The following is a 21,464-nucleotide window of genomic DNA, read 5'->3' as shown; positions in this document are numbered from 1 at the left end:
CATTGCATCTAAAATGTCATTGTATCAAAAAAGACATTGTATCTAAAAAACCAAAGTATCGCAAAAGACATCGTATCTTTCCTTTTGGTCTCCAGACTACTGAAACAATAGGCACTCAAGAAATTGTAATTTACCCAAGAATCTCATGCTGGGAGAAGGGAAGTATTGGGGTTTTGGTGCCAGCCAGAGAAAGAACCTGTCTTCCTAGAAGAGATATCACACATTTCTGGTCACCTTACTGGAGATATCGGAACTCAGAAAAGGGTGATGGATGGGGCCACACTTTGACCATGTTTACTTAGTTAGTCATGCCTCTAGCTTTCTATTTAAATGACTCCCTCATGTTCTGGTCCTAAAGGCAGATGTGGGCATCATTGGACCTCTTCATTCCCTTCCCAATGTGGCTACATTAATAAACCTCCTTTCTCTACCTTTCACTATTTGCTGGTATCCTCAGTCTATTGAGGATGAGTGGCTGAGCCTGACTTATTGGGCTGCCAGAGCTCAGACCTTGGCATTAACAACTCTGGTGATAGGGTCACATTCAAACGGAAGAAGAGAAACAGCTGGAACCTCTGGGTTAGTTCTGTTGGAGTTTGCCGGGGGCTGGATGTCTCATTTATCCTGAACCACACCTCAATCAATTTGGTGTGGCCTTCTCACTGACCCCCCCCCAACACCTCCATGTATCTCAAAATACTAGATTTAATTCTGTCAGGAAACAGACATGTGTGTGAAGCCACTAAGAAGTATAAGGAGTTCAGCTTTGGAAAAATGAGCAATCCAAATTTAAAGGTGGAAATGCCAACTAGACACCAGGCTGACTCAGAGGTGGGGTGACACAAAGACACTGAAGCAAAACATCTGCCTGTTAAATTCACATTTCAACCAGCCAACCACAGCTCTGTAGAAATATTTTGCTGGCAGTCCCCACAGCATCTACTGTGTGGTTGTCACATTCAGATGGTGACATGTTTGATGGAACGTGGCCAACAGACACAGTTGGAGGGTGCTGCAATGCTTGAATGGCAGAGGGTGTGGAAACTTCAGAATGCAATTTCAGAAGTCAGGAGATGACCCCCAAAACTCCCAGGCAGATGGCTCCCAGGTTTCTCAAAGTTCACTGTAGACAACTGAGCTACCAGTAATAGTAGGTGTGGTGTCCTATGTGCAGTGCAGGTTTGGCCAGGCAAGAGATTTATATTTTTATCCTTTATTTTCTTTGTCACCTGTGTGTGTGTTGGCTGTGTATACATTATTTGAGCATGCATGTTCATAAGTACGTAGACTGATGTGTATGTGTGTGGGTGAGCACATGGGCTAGCCTGAGGTTGATATTGTATATCTTCCTTAATTGTTCTCTCCTTTATTTACTGACGCATGGTCTCATTGTGAAGCCTCAACCCCTTAACTTTTGACTAGTGTAGACAGACAGCTTGCCCCAGGAGTCTCACATCTCTGCCTCCCCAGTGCTGGGATTTCGGCTGACTGCTGTGCCTGCTCTGCCTTTTCATGGGTTCTGGGGGTCTGAACTCCAGTCCTCGTGTACTGGCAGAGAGATTGATTTTCAGTGCCATGTTTTCATTGTTAAGGCAACTCTTAACTTCCTTTATATCCAGGAGTCTCAGTCTCCTAAGAGCTGCCTGTCACTCCTTCCAAACAACCTTTATGACATCACATGTAGCCAAATTAGGGAGGTTGTTGTCATCTTCTGAGGATGATTCCCCGTAGCCCGGCCATGACTTCAGCTGATGACTTTGGGAACAGCAAAATAGAACTTGTGAAGGTGTGTAATATACAGGGCAAACTACTGTGCACCTGGACCTATGGCCTCATTGTGTATTCAGAGGTCTGGAATTCTGATGGTCTCTGAGAGGGTTCTTAAGTCCTTTTAGATATCTGTCGGTTACCCCCACTACTGAACCCTTAGGGTAACACGTGCCGTACCAGTGGCTCACAGGCAGCCAGCTGGGTAGGCCTGTTGTTGCCTTCCTCCTTTGGAAGCTAGCATGGTACCTTCTGGTACCCTGAAAGCGAGTCCTGGGGAAGAAGTATAAAGAATAGTTCCAGTTCAGGGATCTTTAGACCCTGCTTATAAAGTGCGTGGTGTTTTTAGCAATAAGGACTTACTTGCCACTTCTAGGGGTAGCCGAAGTGTAAAATATGCAAGGCATTTGTTTTTAACTCCAATGTGCCAACTGATCATCTCAGAATGTTTTTATTGCATTGGGTGAACTTTGGGCCACCCAATCAAAGGTGCAATCAAATGATGATTTGAGCAAATCAGACCACAAGTAAATATCTGATTGCCACCTTGATTCCATGGCAAAGTTAAAGCATCCACAAATGAATGCACTTCTACCATAATACTGTTACCGACAGAACACAGACAATAAAATCAATGTAAGATATAGGTATATAGATAAAAGTGGGAATTCGACTAGTTTTGTCAAGATGGGTGATTTGCATGGGATGAATTTTTAATGACTGGAGAAATACTGATGTGCGCATGTGTCTGTATCTCTTTCTCTGCCTCTCTCTTTGTGTATCTGTAGATCTGTGTGTATATCTCTGTGTGTTGCTGTGTCTGTCTCTGTGTGTTTACATGTATGTCTCTGTATGTGTGTGTTCATGGAACAACTATTGACTTACAAACTTTTAAATACAATCAGAATCATTTTAATTTTTTTATCTATCATTTTAAATCTATGCCATCAACAGAACTATAAAGCAACTCCTCATTTGTGAAGTTAGCCCATGCTCATGGTGTAAATGCTCCCAGTTTGGTTTATTTCACAATTTCACATGTAACCACTTAATATGGAGCTGGGAAATGAAACACAGCAAGTAAAGTGATGTGTGGTATTTTCACCACAAAAGAAATAAGGTTCAGAGACAGTAGTAGATTCTAGAAATATAATTGGAGAGTTAAGTATTTATTACCTTTGTTCTTAATATAATTTATTTACTTGCAACTTAACATGTTGCTAATATATTACAAAAATATTTAATTATCATCATTTTAAAATGACAGTACTTGACATCTGGCTTGCAGGATGGCTGAGAATTTAACTATGGCCGCTTGTAAGGCATTTTCAGCTTATGTAAGGCCCCGTGTCTGCAGGATCCATGGGACTGGAATACCTTCCTCACCCTTTTGCTAGTTAGTTGCCCTCCACATTTCCCTGAACAGTTTGCTTGATCAGGGACTGGTCCCGATTCTCAGTTTGTTGATCAGGGACTGGTCCCCTGATTCTCAGTTTGCTTGATCAGGGACTGGTCCCCTGATTTTCAGTTTGCTTGATCAGGGACTGGTCCCCTAATTCTCTGAGTCATCTCTCTTGTCCCCTTTCTCTCTCCTGGGATTCGGATCTTTCTTCTTAGATGATCAAATAAAGTTATATTTTGATATTTCAGCATTTATAGATAATGTTCATATATATTTCCACATCTGTGATTCAGTTATGTACTGGGAAGAGCTACATAATGTCCTTCTTAAGCTGAAAAAATGAACATTTACTCAACTGTTCTGCCCAAGTGGGAGATACAGAGATGATACTGAATTCATGGATTCTGAATTTCAGAAAAGCTTTCAATTACTGTAAACATATGCTGCGGTGAGGCCAAAAAATTATCAAAGGATGAATTTCATAAGAGAGAATGTTGTTTTAGAAATGTGTGGTGTTTTAAGTGCTGATTAGCAATGATTACTATTAAGGAAACCCTGTATGAGCTGTAAAATGCTAGTTTGTCATAGACAGTTTTCTGTTTTTAAAATTTCCACCATAACGTTGAGTTCTCAGGCCATATAAGAGTGAGACTACCTGTGTGGGAAATTAGGAAAGGACAAGTGTCCCAGTCTTTAGGCAGCCTGGAACTTTCCTCCTATCTCAGAGTTTTCTCTTTCCTTAACCCACTCTCAGCTACAATATGCCTTGTACTGTGACTTGGTGATCATCACTCATGTTCTCTAGTATAAACTGGAGAAATTCCCCTCTCATGGGTCCTCTGTCAGTCCAAAGCTGAGTCACCTGATGGTTGGTCTGCTGAACAATGCCTACATCCTATAACTGCTTCTTGGATAGGAGGCTGTAGGTGGGCAGCTCATGCTTCCAAACTTTGGAAACCATTGAAGATCTTGAACATTGTGGCTCCCATTCATATTGTATGACTTCAGAGCTGCCCAGTAACTCCAGATCAATGTAGATATTTATGCACAAAAGATTTGTTTCTAGTTGCTCCTGTATATTTTTCTAGGTACAGAAACACCTGCTAATTGCTTAGGCTTCTGCCTTTTGATTTTTCTAATGGCTGTAAAGAGAACACTAGGATTCGGGACTCCAAGCATCCATGACCATTATTACAGTAACATGACATGACATTTGTGCACCCCTGGCTTAGCATGGGATACTTTTCTGGGTATTCAGAATTGCCCCTTTACTCACTTAGAGGAAAATCTTTTTATTTTTCTCTAGGGCTGATTTGTGTAACTAAAGAGAATTTTATGCCAGCCACTAGACATAAAAGAACAAATAAACAAACCTATAAACATAGGGAGTTTAACCACAAATGCAGTTTTTATTTTCTGAGGGTAGAGTCATTATTCTCAGGTTTCTCTTGGTGGCATAGAGCTTCTGATTAAATCAGCTTATGGTAGCAAACACTTTAGGGAGATAGCGGGATACGCTTGCAAAGAGCTTTGGCCTTAGAGTCAGATTCCTGGCTTTGAATTCTGGCTTAGACCCTCATCTGTTGTGTGATGCTCTTCAAGTGTAGCCTTTATGAGCTCCTGTGTTGTCTGCCATTGGCATGATTATGGCTTAATAGCCAGGGTTACTATGAGTCAAGAGTGTTGAACAAGAGACACCTGTAAAGGTAACAGACTGTACTGCAGAACTGTGTGATTGTCCCAACCTGAGTTTGTTCAACAAGGGCCCAGTTGGGTGTGGGCCAATAGGCACATGATAGCATTGCCATCTGGCTTGTATGCTTGAATGCGTGGTCATCCATGAGTGGTACTACTTGGGAGGGATTATGGGGTGTGGCCTTGTTGGAGGAAGTGTGTCAGTGGGGGATGGGATTTGAGGCTTGAAGTGTCCAAGTCATGTCCAGTGTCGTTCTCTCTTCCTGCTGTCTGTGGATCTGGATGTAGAGCTTTCAACGACCTCTCCAGTGTGATGGCTGCCTGTGTGCTGCTATTCTCCCTGCCATGAAAATGGACTAAACTTCTGACATCATAAGTCAGCTCCAATTAAGTGATTTCTTTTATAAGAGTTGCTGTGGTCATAGTGTCTCTGTAAAGCAGCAGAGCACTGATTAAGACAACTGTCAGCATTCTAAGTAATGTAAACTATAAATTACCTACAAATTAACACAGCTTTAGGATGTACCTGGGTTATTTTCCCATTGGTAGCTGTGACAAAATGCCTGAGTGAAATAATTGAAAGGTAGAAGAGCTTTAGGTTCACAGTTTCAGGGGATTTGGTTCATAGTTGCTTACTGCCATGAGTTCAGACAGAATATCACAGTAACAGAAGCTATTATAGTGGGTTCTCCAGTTTCAGCTCATGGAGATGGGGGCCACACAGAATGGGACCTGGTCAAGAAGTGTTTCCCCAAGGAAGGACATGTGAGGTACTTATTCCAGTCAGACTGTACACCCCACAGTTCTACCGGCTCCTACATTCTATTTGAATTTTTCACCCATCAGTAGATTAAGCCATTGATGTGTGTCAGAGCTTCAGTGGTCTCTGGAACTAGCTTCTTGGGCAAAACCTGAAGTGTGTTTTCCAGTCTTAGCCCAGTCAAGTTGGTAATCAATTACTAACCAGTTCCATACCTTTTTATTAAACATTTAGATAACAATGCACAATATCCACTAGAATTCTCCTTTGAATTTATTTTAGAGAACTCTCATCTATGTGGTTTCTTCCACCACCAGAAAGAGACCTATCCATATGGATTTTTCGTAGGAGTAAATCCTCAATGAAGTGGAGCTGTGACCTCACTTTCTTTACTGCTCTCATCATCCACCCCTATGGTCCAACATTGATGGGGGAAGTCCTTCTGTGTGTATGTTTGTCTTATTGGTTGATAAATAAAGCACTGTTGGCCAGTAAGGAGGCAAGATAGGTGGAACTAGGGGTCGAGGAGGATTCTGGGAAATGTAGTCAAGAGTAGAGGGTTGCCATTTGATTCCAGGAAGAGAGGACACATCAGGATGGTGTCCTCGGAAAGATAGGTCCTTGTAGAAATATATATATATATATATATATTCTACATATATATATAGTCATGGGTTAATATTTAAGGCAGACGTAGCCAATGAGAATCCCTGGACATTGGTACATTGGTTGACAGCATTGTAACTAATAGAGTCTCTGTGTGTTATTTGAGGTTGATGAGGCTCTGGAACCAGGCTGGTGGGAAGAATCTCGTTACACAGCATATTCACAGTTTAGAGGCTACATTGAAACAACAGTGATAAGAGTGAGGAAACATGAAGAAACAAACTCACTTCCACCCCTACTGCCCTGCTGGCTATGGAAGAATAAGCTTTGTGAAGTCTAAAATAGCACAGAGCTGCAAGTTTCAAGGTGTGTTGTTTCCATTGGTAAATCCAAATACTCAATCATGTAACTCCTTCACAAATTCAGAACCTACCTCCAAAACATGAAATTTTACTGACTTGTTTCAAAACCTAAAGTCATCACATGTTGCTGTGTTCATTGGGATATCGCAATGTACTCCAGAAACAGGTACAACTAACTTGTGGTTTGAAAGTGATGTTCTTGCCACAGGCTCATGCATTTGGATTCTTGCTTTCCAGCTCATGATGGTCTTTGGGAAGGTTGTGGAACCCTCTTTTATACTCTCAGCTTCTAAGGGGGTGGATGCAATGTGATCAGCTGCCTCAGGTTCCTGCAACCGTATCTTTTCTGCCTTGAGAGTTGTAAGCTGTAACAAACCCCTGCTTCATTAAGCTGCTTCTTGTCATGAGTTTGGTTACAACAAAAAGTAAAGTAGCAAATGCAGCTAACAAGTGTTAGTGTAAAACACTCCAATGAACAAACTAAGAGAACAGTGGTCATAACTGGTTACCAAGAGATGAGATTGCTATGGAGAGGATAAAGGTATTAGTAAATGACCTACCTCAGGTTTATGATACAGTAAATACCCCCAGGTTTATCTGCATTCTAGTCTAGCTGCACATTTCTGGAAAGCAGGGTCCAGGTCTGAGCATATCTCTGTGTCTCTGAGGTGAAGGATTTCTCTCAAAGTGATTCATTAGGAAGTTGTATGAGGAATCAATACACTATGGCATGTTATATTCACTCGGCTAATGTAATGTGTGCTTTCTATTTATGAGGAAGCAGGGCCACAGAAGGAAGGAAGGAAAGGGGGAGGAAGGAGAATTGAGGGGTTGTAGGCAGGAAACAGCCTTTCCTCTGTCCAATCCCATCTGCAGTTATAATACAGTACCACCTCTGGACCTTAGAAGAGCAAGGTTGGCTCCGAGATCTTTAAAAATATTAGTGACTGTAGTTAGGACCAAAGAAGCATTGAGAATTACATCTATAATAGAACAGACTCTTAAGAGCAGTGAATTTGTACCTGGATACATTCCCATGCCCTCACATGCACCCTCTCCTTGACAAGTCAGCAACTTTTATGTGCAAATAATTCCAGAACTTCATCAATAAAATCTGTTCTTTATGCAAATACATTTATGTAAGCAATATGACCTACACATACACACACACCCTCTCTCTCTCTCTCTCTCTCTCTCTCTCTCTCTCTCTCTCTATATATATATATATACAAACTTATTAAATGAGAATATTTCAAGAGTAACTGGCTAAGCTCTCTTTGTAGCTTCCATTTAATTTAGAAATGTTTAAACTCTGAGTATTTGCTGGGAAGACCTCGGGTTCCTGCAGACCCCTGGAAGACCCACACAGAGCAGAGGCTGCTGCTCTGCAAGCTGTGCTTCCTTTACAATTACAGATAAATCATGGCAGAACACATAAGGTTAAGACTTCACATGCAACAAAGCCCAGAGTCCCTTAATGTGCTTTAAGAAATTTTCCTCTCATTTATTACAGTTCTTTAATAATATTCTACCCTAGGAAGTGATTCTGTGGGTGTGTGTTTCAGGTTTATAGTTTGTGTGGTTGTGTGTGCATGTGGAATGTGTATGGTGCCTGTGCTTGTGTGATGTGTGTGTGTTTATGTGTAAAGTCTATATGTTTTGTGAGATATATGTATATATATTCACACACATATAGTGTTTTTGTGTGTGTTGTACATAAAGAGTGCATGTGGTATTTAAGTGTTTGTGGTCTACGTGTGTCTTCATGTGTGTGGTCTGTGTATATTTACATGTATGTGGTCTCTGTATGTCTATGTGTGTGATCTGTGTAGATCTGAGTGTGTGCTGTCTTTGTATGTCTACATGTGTTTGTTGTCTGTGTGTCCGCATGTGTGTGGTATGTGTATACCTGCATGTTTATGGTCTGTGTGTGCTATGTGTAAGGTGTGTGACGATTAAGGACCACGGTCAGGATTTTCAATCTTACACTTCTATATACTATTGGCAAACACTCAATTTATTCACTTTATGTAGCCAGATTCTGAAACAGACGCATGCAGGATGCTATGCCATAATCTCTTGGGTCACAAGGGGAAGAGGCTGATATGCAGTTAATAGTGCTCGGATGCAGTGGGAGAGGTGGCCCCTGGGTGAGGCTAGGGGAGGAGGGCTTGGTGGCGTCTCTGCCTCAGGGAGGGTTAGCCAGCCCTGCTCTGTTTGTGCAGCATCTCCAGCAGCCCCCAAGCTGGGGAGCTGGATCCTGGCACAAAGACCTGATTGGTGGACTGTGTAGATGAGCAGAAATGCAGTCTCTGCCTCCAAGAAGTCAGGCTGCACGGAGAGCGTCCCAATTCCACAGAGATGCTTCTCTGCTATATTTGGTTACCTTTTAAAAGCCTTTTATCTCCACAGTTTTACAAGGAGGGAAATTGACTTTATTTAAACGACTCTTGCTTAATATTCCTTTAAAAATTGTGAGTTCTCGGATGGGTCCTATAAATACAATCAATAGATGTAACTGTTTTAGTGATAAGAAGAAAAAAAGCACGTGTAAAAAATAGAAAAGGGTGACTTTCAGTTGTGCTTTGTTAATGGGGAAAAAAACAAATTCACGACACAAACGGGGTCATTTGACCCTGTAGATATTAGATGAGGCCATGCACAGGGCTCATTTTAATAACTAAACTGGATTTGTGGGGTGGTTTGTTACATTGATCCCAGAGAGATCTCGAACACTGATCCACTTGCACCTGTCTAGAAGGCCGCCCTATCTGTTGTCCTGGGTCCATGGCCCTGAGCCCTGCTTCAGTCTTACCTCATGCTTGTTACATGCACTGGCGTCTTTCCCGAAGATCCCAGGGTAAGGGTATCAACTTAACTTTTCTCCTGCCCGGACTCTGGTCACCATGTGTGTCTTCAGTGGGGAAAGGTCAGAGGTACTGCCAGCAGTGATCAAAGCAGGGGGAGTGCTGATAAACAGACAGCAGTGCCATTCGTGTAAGTCATCTGGCTTAGGACAGATAAACCGAATTATACACCGAGTGAGAGAGTCTTCACATTCGATGGGCCCCACTGCACATGGTGCAGACCTAGAGCACTGTATTGATTTTTGAAACATTTTTATTTTTGGTTGTTGTTTCATGGCCTGTTAGTTTATTTTTAAATTTAGACAAATTTTAACCAACAGTCTCATAAAGGGCCGTGTATTTTAACGGGCTCCCAATGACATTCTATGCAAGTTTGCTTTGTGACATTTACACCTGGTCTAAAAGTCTTGTCCCCCTCAAACACTTATTATTTGGTTATGGTGAAAGTCTTCAAACCTTTTCTCCTGGAGTTTGAAAGGTGCAACCTGCTGTTATTATGGTCACCTAGTCTGCAATACTCCTACTTCGCCCACCACTGAGCTAGGTGGTCATATCTTTTTTTGTTGTTGTTGTTTTTAAGAGACAGGGTTTCTCTGTATTGTTTTGGAGGCTATTGGTCCAGCCTGGCCTCGAACTCACAAGAGATCCGCCTGCCTCTGCCTCCCGAGTGCTGGGATTAAAGGCGTGCCCCACCACCGCCTGGCTAGGTGGTCATATCTTAACCAACCAAGAAACAGTGAGACATGAATTCAGGGATCATCCCACCTTCTCCTTTTGCCCTTTTATTTGGTGGGTGTGAGACTCTGGCTAGTGGGATTATGCAGCCTGCATTCTGGGCAAGCCTTCCCACTGCAGTTGAATGTCCTTGGGAAGAAAGATTCTCCCAGGTGATTCTACATTCCAATCGAGTTGACAGCAAAGATGGAACATCTTCCCTACTGTCCCCAGCCTCTGTTGAGCAACATTCTACTTTCAATGCCTAGGTATGGACAACAGTTTTAGCATCTAGATTGCTGTTGGGAGGTAAGTACCATCTTTGAAGGGAGGAAGGAAGACAGGAAGGCAGGAAGGCAGGAAGAGGAAGTGAAGCAGCCTATATGTTGATTGGTATGGAAGAAAACACCTTAGGCGGGGCAGGCTGGTGCAAACACCATGTGAATATTTAATCATAGGATCTCTAGGAAAACAGTGCTGGTACAACCATATATTTTCTCTGGCAGGGATGAGATCAGAGCTATAGAATCCGAGGGAGAAATTTACATGTTTTTATGCTCTCTTCCTTGTGCACAGTAAGCCTGTGGTTCCAATTACCAGTAACTCTGCGGTGTCATAGTTTGCACACAGAAATGGTCTCTGTTTTGAATTCAATATCAGTAAACACATGTAGTGCAAAGACTGAAGAGACTGAATCTGCCGGGTCCTGCGGCAGGTGCAGCTCTGGGTTCAAATGTTTTGTCGGAGGGAGTCTAGCTCACATTGTATACTTGCCTGAATAGCAGATTGATTTCAGGTGGGGGCGTGCTCATCTCAGAAGGATTTTCAGACCCTCAGTCAAGGTAAACATCTAAGCATCGGTACTTCAAGTGTGCGCTTTATATAACAACAACGAAAACGACAGATGTCCAAACCACTTAATCATGTGCTCAGCAAAGGAAGGGCAGATGGGGATATTTAAGCAGGCAATGTTAAAGACCCACCTCCCCATGCTCAATCTTCCAGAGGCAGCATTGCTCTATAGTTTACTGTAATTTGTTCCTTTTTAAACTTAAGACTCTTAAGTATATTTAGTCACTCCTTGATTTTGGGTCTTGAAGTAACCAGAATGAAAAGGAGTCATACTTAGCTTTCCTGTTTGTATACTTTCTTCCTCCAAGGAAGCAGGCTTGGGGTAATGGGTGGTTTTTCACTTAAGAAACACAGTGTGGATCTTTACTGCTTTTCACTGAAGTCTGCAACTGAACTGGCCATTCTCTAGGTTTCTGTAGATTAGAGTTTCCTTAATTAACAATTTGGTGTACGTGTGTGTGTGTGTGTGTGTGTGTGTGTGTGTGTGTGTGTGTGTTCATCTCATGTACCTCCACAAGCATGTGGGGATGCCTGTATGAGCATATGTGTAGAGGTCATAGGTCAAGCTCCAGTGTCATTCGTTAGGAGGTGTCCACATTTTCCTGATTTGAGATGGGATTTCTTGCTGGCCTAGAGTTCACCAAATAGGCTAGACTGCCAGTTTAGGGAATTCCAGAGATCCATTCAACACTACCTTCCCAGCACTGAGATTGCAATCATGTGCCACTATGCCTGGCAGTTCTGTGTGGGTTCTGGAGATTGAAACTAGATCCCCATGAATGGGCAGCAAATACTCCAGGCAGCCACGTACTTACTTATCCTCAGCCCCTTTCAGTAGTCCCTGCTTTGACCACAGCCTACTCTTGAGAAGGCTTCTTGGACCAAGGCTGCCAGAAGAGCTAATCTGTAGTAATAGGCATAAATGCTTAGAAGGCAGTTTACCTGCATGCCTGTTGGGTTAAACATCAGTAGTAGGTTCCCCAATAGAGCCTATGGCTTTTATATGCTTAGGCTTTGGTCATTTTCATCTAAGACCTCAGATACACTCTGACAGGAGAAAGTGTTTCAAATCACAAAATACCTTGAAAAAAGGAATCAACTCCCACGCCAACACACAAGGGTGTTTATTTTTCCCTTTTACAGAAAAGCATTCATTATGCGTAAGTCTGTTCATTTTTCAAAGTTAGTATTCGTGACACGGTCATTATTGAATTTTTAAGTATGCGTGAATTTTGCAGATAACGGACTCTGCTTTATGGATTTTGAATGGGGTTATAATTCTGAGATTGTGATTTTGGGTCATTTCCCTTTTATTTCTTCCAATAAAGGAGGCTTTTAAGTCTATGGGGAGCTATCGCTTTGACTAATCTGCAAGGGCAGTTCTGGGCTTTTTACTCCAATAAAAGCCTTAAAAACAAGGGCCCAACTGAGAGTGATGGAGTCTCCACAAAGGAGAGAGGCATGTCCTGATCTTTGTAAAGACTCTGCATCTTGTCTGCTCTGAATTTTCTCTATATTGAGCTCATTGTTTGCCATTAATCTGTCTCATTGTCTGTCAATTATATTCAGAGTTGAGGATGTGAAAACAAAATAGAAAGGGCTTCTGAATATGTAGGAAACACAGGCAGAATGTGACCATGCTTACTTGTTTTAGCTATCCTGTTGTGCTTGGTAGGATCAAGCCTAAGTTTGATCCAAGTTACTGTACAATGTGCAAAACAGACTTCTAAGACACCGAGTGACTCCATCTGGCAGAACACAGTTTGCTCCATTCTGACTGGAATGGCTCAGGCTGCAATTATGCCACAACCTGTTTGTGCCAGAGAGCAGCCAGCAGCTGCCCAGCATGGACTGTGATATACAGACTGATGAACACCTTCTCCATAAAAGTTAGATGCTACCACTGAGTAACTTAGTTGCAGTGAATCAGCAACACATGGACTTACAACAAAGATCCTTGTCATCAAACAGTTCAAATTCCCTCACCTATACCATATAAAATCACGTATGTCCTAAGGTTAAGGCTCATTAGCTCTGGCCACCCATCAATATGCCTTCTGGTGCACAAACCTCAGGAGCCGTAGGTGACAACTGGCTGTCTCCAGGACTTTGGCTCAGCAGAGCCTCTGTCACTTTAGGAGATTAATTAGGATAGCACTCATCGCCAGTCATCAGATCCAGTGAGCTTGTGCCTTGACTTAGGCTTGAGCCATCTCTGCCTCATCCTGGCACCCAGTATCTCTAGGATCTTTGTGAGGAGGTCGATGCTATGCTGTCTGCACACCTGCAGGGCCTCTTCTTGCATTGGCTCCGCCTACAGTTCTTTTAGTACTTCTAGTCATTCGGCGACTAATAAACCGCTGTGTAGAGTGATCAAGAAATGACATCAGGGAGGAATGGGATCAAAGAAGCTGTGACTGCCTGAGGTTGCACCACCGGCTGAAGTCAGAAAGACTTCTCTAGCTACAGCCAGGGAACCTGTGATTTGGTATCATTCCGTGGTGATCTCTGACATCGGCAGAAGGCCCCTTCATGTGTCTCGCAGTGTGCTCAGGAAACTTGTGACTGAGGAGTGCTTAAATGGCTATCTTCCATTAGTGGCACTGTTGTGTACACTGCGAAGACCCCTGATGCTATCTGGAGAGCTGGAGACATGTCTTAAGGGGGCAGGATGGATTTACTCTCTGCGGTCAGCCAAGTGGACTCGCCTGCTCATTTTCAAAGTCTGAGAAGAGATGTGAAATTCAGAGAGTAGAAACAGTCCCATGTCCTATTCTTGAGGTAACGATGAACCAATGTTCACTCTGTCCTGCAGGGGGCCGTGAAATTATTATGAATCATGTATTTATTTATATATTTGGATGCACACAGGTGAACATGGCGGCCAGAGGTCAAGTTTGGGTGTCATTCCTTAGTTGTTTTCCATCCTGTTTTGGGGGACAGTGTCTCTTGTTGGAGCCTGTATCTCATCCATCAGGTGAGACTGGCTGGCTTGTGAACCTTTGTGCACACAACTATATACAAATATATACATAAACATGGGATTCATAGTCTCTGAAACCCTCTGCTTCTTAGGGACTAAGATTACAAGTGCACACTTGGCTTTTTACGTGGGTTCTAGGGATCAAACTCAGGCCCTAAATATTGCACAGCAAAGACTTTGCAGGCAGAGCTGTCTCCACAGCCTCTGGGTTTTATTTATATGGCTTTAAGTACTTTCAGCCCAAACTCTGCTCATACAGATCAGTGCTAGAGAGCCAGGTTTAGTAGGCATAGGAGGCATTATGTTCCAAATTCTTGGCACATGAGCTCTTTTCTTTTGCTCCTGGGTTTGAATAAGTTATACCTAAGTAAGCTATTTGCCATTAATATCTTTGAAGTAATTAGGTCAGTGCATATCAAAATTCTGTAGTTAACTGAGAAAGATATACTGTAAATGTGGGGTGGTACTATCCCCTAGGCTGGAGCCCTGTACTGTGTTAAAAAAAAGTGGCTAAGAAGAGACCCTTCCCCTCTTTTTCTCTCCCCCTCTCCTTCTCTGTTTCCTGACTGCAGATGTATGTAACATGGCCACATGCCCCTGAAGCCATGGCTTAACTGCCATGATGGACTGGAACTTCAAATTGTGAGTCAAAATAAATGCTTCCTTAATTAAGTGGCCTCTGTCAAGATTTTATCACAACATTATAAAAAGTAACTCAAACAGCACCAATCTAGAAATGGCTTGTTTGATACGAAAGTTGCTAGCAAATGGCTTCTAGAACCAAGCACCACAGTTCATGGTGTCCTGGGTCAAACATAAAGTAACTTTTGGTGAGGAGTGGTGGCAGCTCTCCGAAGGTAACTGACTGATGGGTCCTTGTTCCCACAAACCAGAGCCAATGTGTGAAAAAGCGGCAGCGAGGCTTTGGAGGGAAAGAAGAAATTTAATAGAAGGAATGGGAGGAAAAACATAAGGAAAATTTCCAGAGAACTGAATAAAAACAAGAAGAGGTCGATGATGGAAAAACTGAGAAAATTAGAGGTTAAACCTAAGGAGATATTGTTGGAGTAAGTGACAGGGTTTACTTCCACACAGAGAGGAGGGAAGGCCTGTGAAATCATTCAACACATTCTCAGAGACTCAAGCCAACACTCTTGGAAACTCAAGAAAGTCCCATGCTGAATCAGATTATCAGAACGTGTCTCACACTGACACAAGAATGCTAAACATTCCCCCAAGAAGAGGGAAAAGCTGCTTAAACACCCCCCTGGATTCAGAACACCATTAGAATTTATACCAGCAATAACAACTACAGGAAAACGATTGTGCTAGATTTATGTTCAACACCCAGAAAGAACATCTGTCAGATATGTGGGCAGCATAAAGTCATCTCCAGGTTTGGAAGGTGTTAAAGATTTACACTGTGGCATAAACTCTACAAGAGAAGCATGTGGGCAGAGAAACACAAGACTGCAGTTCCTAGAATGTCAGCACCCAACTGGTTAATTGCAATCTCTAGAACAAGGGTGAAGAGGGATCCCCCTTCCCCCAATACATGAGCAGAGGGGTGTTTCTCTTTAACATTCTCAGGAGGATGTGTTGTGTCTGGAAGACTGGGGGAGGAGTAGGAAAGAAGGCTGACACTGTGAAGTACCTTAGAGATAAAGGAGTCTGAGGAAAAAAAATAAACAGATTATATGGGTGAGAGTTCACCCTAAGCCCATTTACAGGGATAGCTGCATCTCCTCCTCTGTTTCTCTCACTTACCATTGAGCAAAAACTATGAAAGTATTTTAAAAGAGGACCAGGGTGATGTTGACACTGTTCCCATCACTGTTGGAAGTATTTTTCAATGTGGACATCTTTCATATGCAAAATTTGGTTATAATTTTTTTCTTTTGCAAAAGCTTGCAATACTGCCCCACATCACTTCAACTCTTTTACAATCTGTGTTGTATATACTTTTCTAGGCTGTGTCACTTTCTGGTTTATTTACAAAAAGAGCTGGGTGAAAGAAGGGTTTATTGTTTAAGGGTAAGAGACCACCATCCATTATAACGGTGAAGATAAAATGCCAGGCATGAGATGCAGTTGATCATGTTGCACCCACAATCAGGAAGCAAAGAGAGATGAATGTTGTTGTTATTCTCAGTCCACTCTTCAGCCCAGGACCACAGACCATGAAGTAGTGCTACGTACATCGAGGGTGGTCCTTCCCACATCAATAAAATACTGCCAAAGGTTTGTTTCCATGGCAATTCTAACACCCACCAAATTGACAGTCAGGTCCAGTTGACAACTGATGGACTATTGTAAAGTGAATAAAATCTAAAGCCCTTGGTGTAATCAATTACTTAAGCCACTGATGGATTCATAGGAAGATGCAGTTGTTTGGAGGGGTTAGGAAACTAGGTGATGCATTCTGGTTGGAGGAACTTAGTTGATAGAAACATACACTGACCAGGTACCATTCCTGGTATTTTCTCTCTGCTTCTAGGAGCAGCAGTTCTGCTCCCCCAAGCCCTGTAGGTCCTTATGTTCTGTTTTACCGCAGGCTCAGAAATTGGGACCTCGAATCCAGCCTTTCCTTCTTTTAAAAGGGAAGTCTGACCACTGCACCTTGACTTTTATTTTAGATGTTTGAGTATCTGTTAATATGTCTCATTCAGTAAACACTTGAAGATCTAAGAATTCATCAAAGTGTTGGGACTATCCTCATCTTCACTGGTTCTCTTCCTTTATTAGTTTGCTAAGAAGGCTAACCTTCGTATGCTTATGTCGGACTTGAGCTTTGGAATCTTTCTGCTTTGCCTCCCTCAAACTCTTTACTTTCCTGCATCCTGTAGGCTGTCAGCTCAGGCCAGTGACCAGGGAGCAATTACAGTTTCATCTTCCTTCTTTTGCTGTAATCTTTAAGCATCAGGAAGACAGACTACACAAGTAAAGTCTCAGTCTCCTGACATATCAGCATCTCACTGCCTCCCCTGGACATGATCACCCTCTTCCCTTTTGATGCTACAGCTTCCTCTCTGTCTCTTTATTTCCCCTCCCATCTCCTCAGCATCTTTTCCCTTGACTATTGTATTTCTCCTAAATCCCACCATGCACTTGAGCTCTTCACCAAGGTGTCCTCTACAGTTATGCAGTTCACCATTGACCTCTCATCCTCAATGTTGTGTGGAATGACACTCTTATTTACTTTACTTCTCCCTGGGACAAGGTATCTCATGGAAGAAACTTTAGGATTTATTTAGGTTCACAGCAAGGAAAGCGTGGCTACTAGGGCTGTAGCACTGTTGGTGGGAACTTGTAGCCAGTCACAGCAGGCATAAAAAGAAGTAAAAACAGAGTCCTGGGTTGGAACCCAAGGACAGGCTACAGCCCATAAACCAGCTCACAGTGACCCTTTTACCCCATCTAGGCTTTTACCTCTCAAACGTTTAGCAATCTCCTAAAGCCATCAGCAGCTGGGGACTGATTTCAAATGCAGGAGCCTATGGGAAGCATTTCTCAGTCAAACTGCAATGATGCCCAGGAGAAACACCAGTGCCCCAGCCCCTGCTATAGGGGAAAGGTCATTTGGGAAAGTGATCTTTGTTAACATAGACATATATGAGTTAAAGATATTGAGATGAGCTCATAATGTCTATCTGGTTCTAAACAAGTCTCCTTATGAGTGACAGGAGAGAAATACCATAGATAGAGTATAGATAAAGATTAGGATGGGTGTCTTAGTCCCTTTTCTACTGCTGTAATAAAACACAATGAAATTGGGCTTACTACTTGAGAGAGTTGGAGTCCATGATGGCAGAACAAAGTCATAGCAGCAAAAACAGCTGAGAACTCACACCTCAAACAACAAACACAACACGGAAAATGAAGGGAATGAAACGGCATGAAGCTTTTGAACCGTCAAAGCCCATCCCAAATGACACATCTCCTCCAACAAGGCCACACCTCCTAATCTTTCTCAAACAGTTCTACAATATACAGCCCAGATATTCATCCCCCCTTCCCTATCCAATCCCCTTTCTGCTCCCCAGGGAGGGCGAGGTCTTCCATGGGGGATCTTCAAAGTCTGTCATATCATATGGAGCAGGGCCTAGACTCTACCCCATGTGTCTAGGCTGAGAGAGTATCCCTCTATGTGGAGTGGACTTTCAAAGTCCATTCATGTGCTAGGGATAAATATTGATCCATTACCAGAGGTGCCATAGATTAAACAGACCTCCAAACTGACATCCTCATTCAGGGGGGTCTAGAACAGTCCTATGCTGGTTTCTCAGCTATCAGTCTGGAGTCCATGTGCTCCCCCTTGTTCAGGTCATCTGTTTCTGTGGGTTTCTCCAATCTTATTTTGACCCCTTTGCTCATCATTTCACCCTCTCTGAAACTGGATTCCTGAGTTCAGTTCAGTGTTTATCTGTGGATCTCTGCTTCTGCTTCCATCAGCTACTGGATGAAGGCTCTAGGATGGCATATAAGGTAGTCATCAATCTCATTATTGGAGAAGGGCATTTAAGGTAGCCTCATGATTATTGCTTAGATTGTTAGTTGGGATCAATCTTGTAGATCTCTGGACATTTCCCTAATGTCAGATTTCTCTTTAAACCTATAATGGCTCCCTCTATGGTATCTCTTTTCTTGCTCTCCTTTATTCTTCCCCTGACTTGATATTCCTCCTCTTGTGTCCTTCTCTCCCCTCCTCTTCTCCTCTTCTCGGTCTCCTAACTCCCTTTCCTCTCCCTCATGCTCCCAATTAGCTCAGGAGATCTTGTCCCTTTCCCCTTTCCCGGGGGATCATGTATGTCTCTCTTAGGGTCCTCCTTGTTTCCTAGCTTCTCTGGCGGTGTGGATTTTAGGCTGGTAATTCTTTGCTCAATGTCTAAAATTCATGTATGAGTGAGTACACAACATGTTTGTCTTTTTGTGACTGGGTTACCTCACTCAGGATGGTTTCTTCTAGTGCCATCCATTTGCCTGTGAATTTCAAGATTCCATTGTTTTTTCCGCTGAGTAGTACTCCATTGTGTAAATGTACCACATTTTCTCCATTCATTCTTCAGATGAGGGGCATCTAGGTTGCTTCAGGTTCTGTCTATTACAAATAATGCTGCTATGAACATGGTTGAACAAATGTCCTTGTTGTATGAATGTGCATCTTTTGGGTATATGTCTAAGAGTGGAATTACTGGAAATTGTGGTAGACTGATTCCCATTTTCTTGAGGAACCACCATACTGATTTCCAAAGTGGTTGTACTATCCCATCAGTAGTAAAGGAGTGTTCCTCATTCTCCATATCCTCTCCAGCATAAACTGTCAATGGTGTTTTTTATTTTAGCCACTCTGACAGGAGTAAGATGGTATCTCAGAGTTGTTTTGATTTGCATTTCCCTGATGGCTAAGGATGTTGACACTTTCTTATGTGTCTTTCAGCCATTTTAAATTCCTCTATTGAGAATTCTCTATTAGTTCTGTGCCCCACTTTTTAATTGGATTATTTGGTGTTTTGGTGACTAGCTTCTTGATTCTTTGTAAATTTTGGAAATCAGCCCTCTGTCAGATATGGGTTGGTGAATATCTTTTCCCCTTCTGTGGGCTGCCTTTTTGTCTTGCTGACTGTGTCCTTTGCCTTACAGAAGCTTCTCAGTTTTAGGAGGTCCCATTTATTAATTGTTGATCTCAGTGTCTGTGCTACTGGTGTTATGTTCAGGAAGCAGTCTCCTGTACCAATTTGTTCCAGGGTACCTCTCACTTTCTCTCTAAGAGGTTCAGTGTGGCTGGATTTATGTTGAGGTCTTTCATCCATTTGGACTTAAGTTTGTGCATGGTGATAAACATGGATCTATCTGCAGTCTTCTACATGCCAGCATCCAGTTGTGTCAGCACCATTTGTTGAAGACGCTTTCTTTTTTCTAATGTACAATTTTAGCTTCTTTGTCAAAAATCAAGTGTTCATAGGTGTGTGGGTTCATATCAGGGTTTGTGCCACTATCAAGCTATTTTCAGGACTATACTTCTATAATAGAGCTTGAAGTCAGGGATGGTGATGCCTCCGGAAGTTTATTTTTTGTACAGGGTTATTTGGGCTATCCTGGGTCTTCTGTTTTTCCATATAAAGTTGAGAATTTCTCTTTCAAGATCTGTGAAGAACTGTGTTGGGATTTTGATGGGGATTGCATTGAATGTATAGATTGCTTTTTTGGCAAGATTGCCATTTTTACTACTTTGATTCTACCTATCCAAGAGCATGGGAGATCTTTCCATTTCTGGTATCTTCTTTAATTTCTTTAGAGACTCAAAGTTCTTGCTATACAGGTCTTTCACTTGTTTGGTCAGCATTACCCCAAGGTATTTTATGTTGTTTGTTGCAATTGTAAAGGGTGGTGGTTCTCTGATTTCTTTCTCAACCCATTCATCTTCTGTAGGGCTACTGATATTTTTTAGTTAGTCTTGTATCCTGTCACTTTGCTGTAGGAGTTCTCTGGTAGAGTTTTTTGGGTCACTTATATAAACTGTCATATCATCTGCAAATAGTGAAAGTCTGACTTCTTTTTTTCCAATTTGTATCCCCTTGATCTCTTTTTGTTGTCTTGTTGTTCTAGCTAGAACTTCAAGTACAATATTGAAGTGGTATGGAGAGAGTGGACAGCCTTGTCTTGTTCCTGATTTTAGAGGCATGGAGTTGAGTTTCTGTTTCCATTTAGTTTGTGTTTAGGTATGCTCCTGCTGTCCCTGATGTCTCCAAGATCTTTATCGTTTACGGGTGTTGGATTTTGTCAAAGGCTTTTTTTCAGCATCTAGTGAGATGATCATGTGATTTTTCGTCTTCAGTTTGTTTATATGGTGGATTACGTTGACAGATTTTCTTAGGTTGAACCATCCCTGCATCCCTGGGATCAAGCCTACTTGATCATGGTGGACAATTTTTCTAATGTGTTCTTGGATTCGATTTGCCAGTATTTTATTGAGTATTTTTTTTAAATCTCAATGATTTTCCTTCTCAGTGCACTGCATAAATTCTATGTGAGCATGCACCGTGTTTCATTATCCCTCCTTCTTTCTTTGTGTGTATTGTAGGAGAAACTGCAGCCAGCCTACCCAAGCCGCAATTGCCCTTCCCGTCAACCCAGGCCAGCCCTCATGAGCATGCGCATGTGCAGTGGGCACTTCCTCCCTGAGCCAAATCACCAAGCCCGTCTCAATGCCCAGAGACTGCTGACCGAGAGACTCCTGACCCAGAGACACCACCGAGGACAGGACAACACAGCAGAGTCAGCCGCCTGAACCAATGGGACCTTGGGAGAGGATATAAAGGCAGGCCTAGCTTCCTTAATAAATGAGTCTGCAGCTCGCTCTGCTACTCACTGACTCCCAGTGCCTGAGAAGTTGGTGCTGTGTCTTCTTACTCCTTCCCCCGAGGGGTGTCCGAGCAGGGTGAAAAAACAAACAAAC

At 42.5% G+C, this 21,464-nt stretch overlaps 1 long non-coding RNA gene across 1 annotated transcript; it reads left to right on the top strand.

Annotated features, from left to right (window-relative positions):
- Positions 1 to 1,703: 1,703 nt before the first annotated feature.
- Positions 1,704 to 21,250, top strand: LOC121133784. Its single transcript, XR_005870760.1, has 3 exons — positions 1,704 to 1,786; positions 14,581 to 14,650; positions 21,090 to 21,250. It is a non-coding gene; the product is annotated as an uncharacterized LOC121133784 (long non-coding RNA).
- The last annotated feature ends 214 nt before the right edge of the window (positions 21,251 to 21,464 follow it).

This window comes from Mesocricetus auratus, unplaced genomic scaffold, assembly GCF_017639785.1.
Source record: "Mesocricetus auratus isolate SY011 unplaced genomic scaffold, BCM_Maur_2.0 Super-Scaffold_100024, whole genome shotgun sequence".
NCBI classification, from domain to species: Eukaryota; Metazoa; Chordata; class Mammalia; order Rodentia; family Cricetidae; genus Mesocricetus; species Mesocricetus auratus.
Note: the sequence above shows the minus strand (reverse complement) of the source record. Positions and strands in the feature narration are given on the sequence as shown.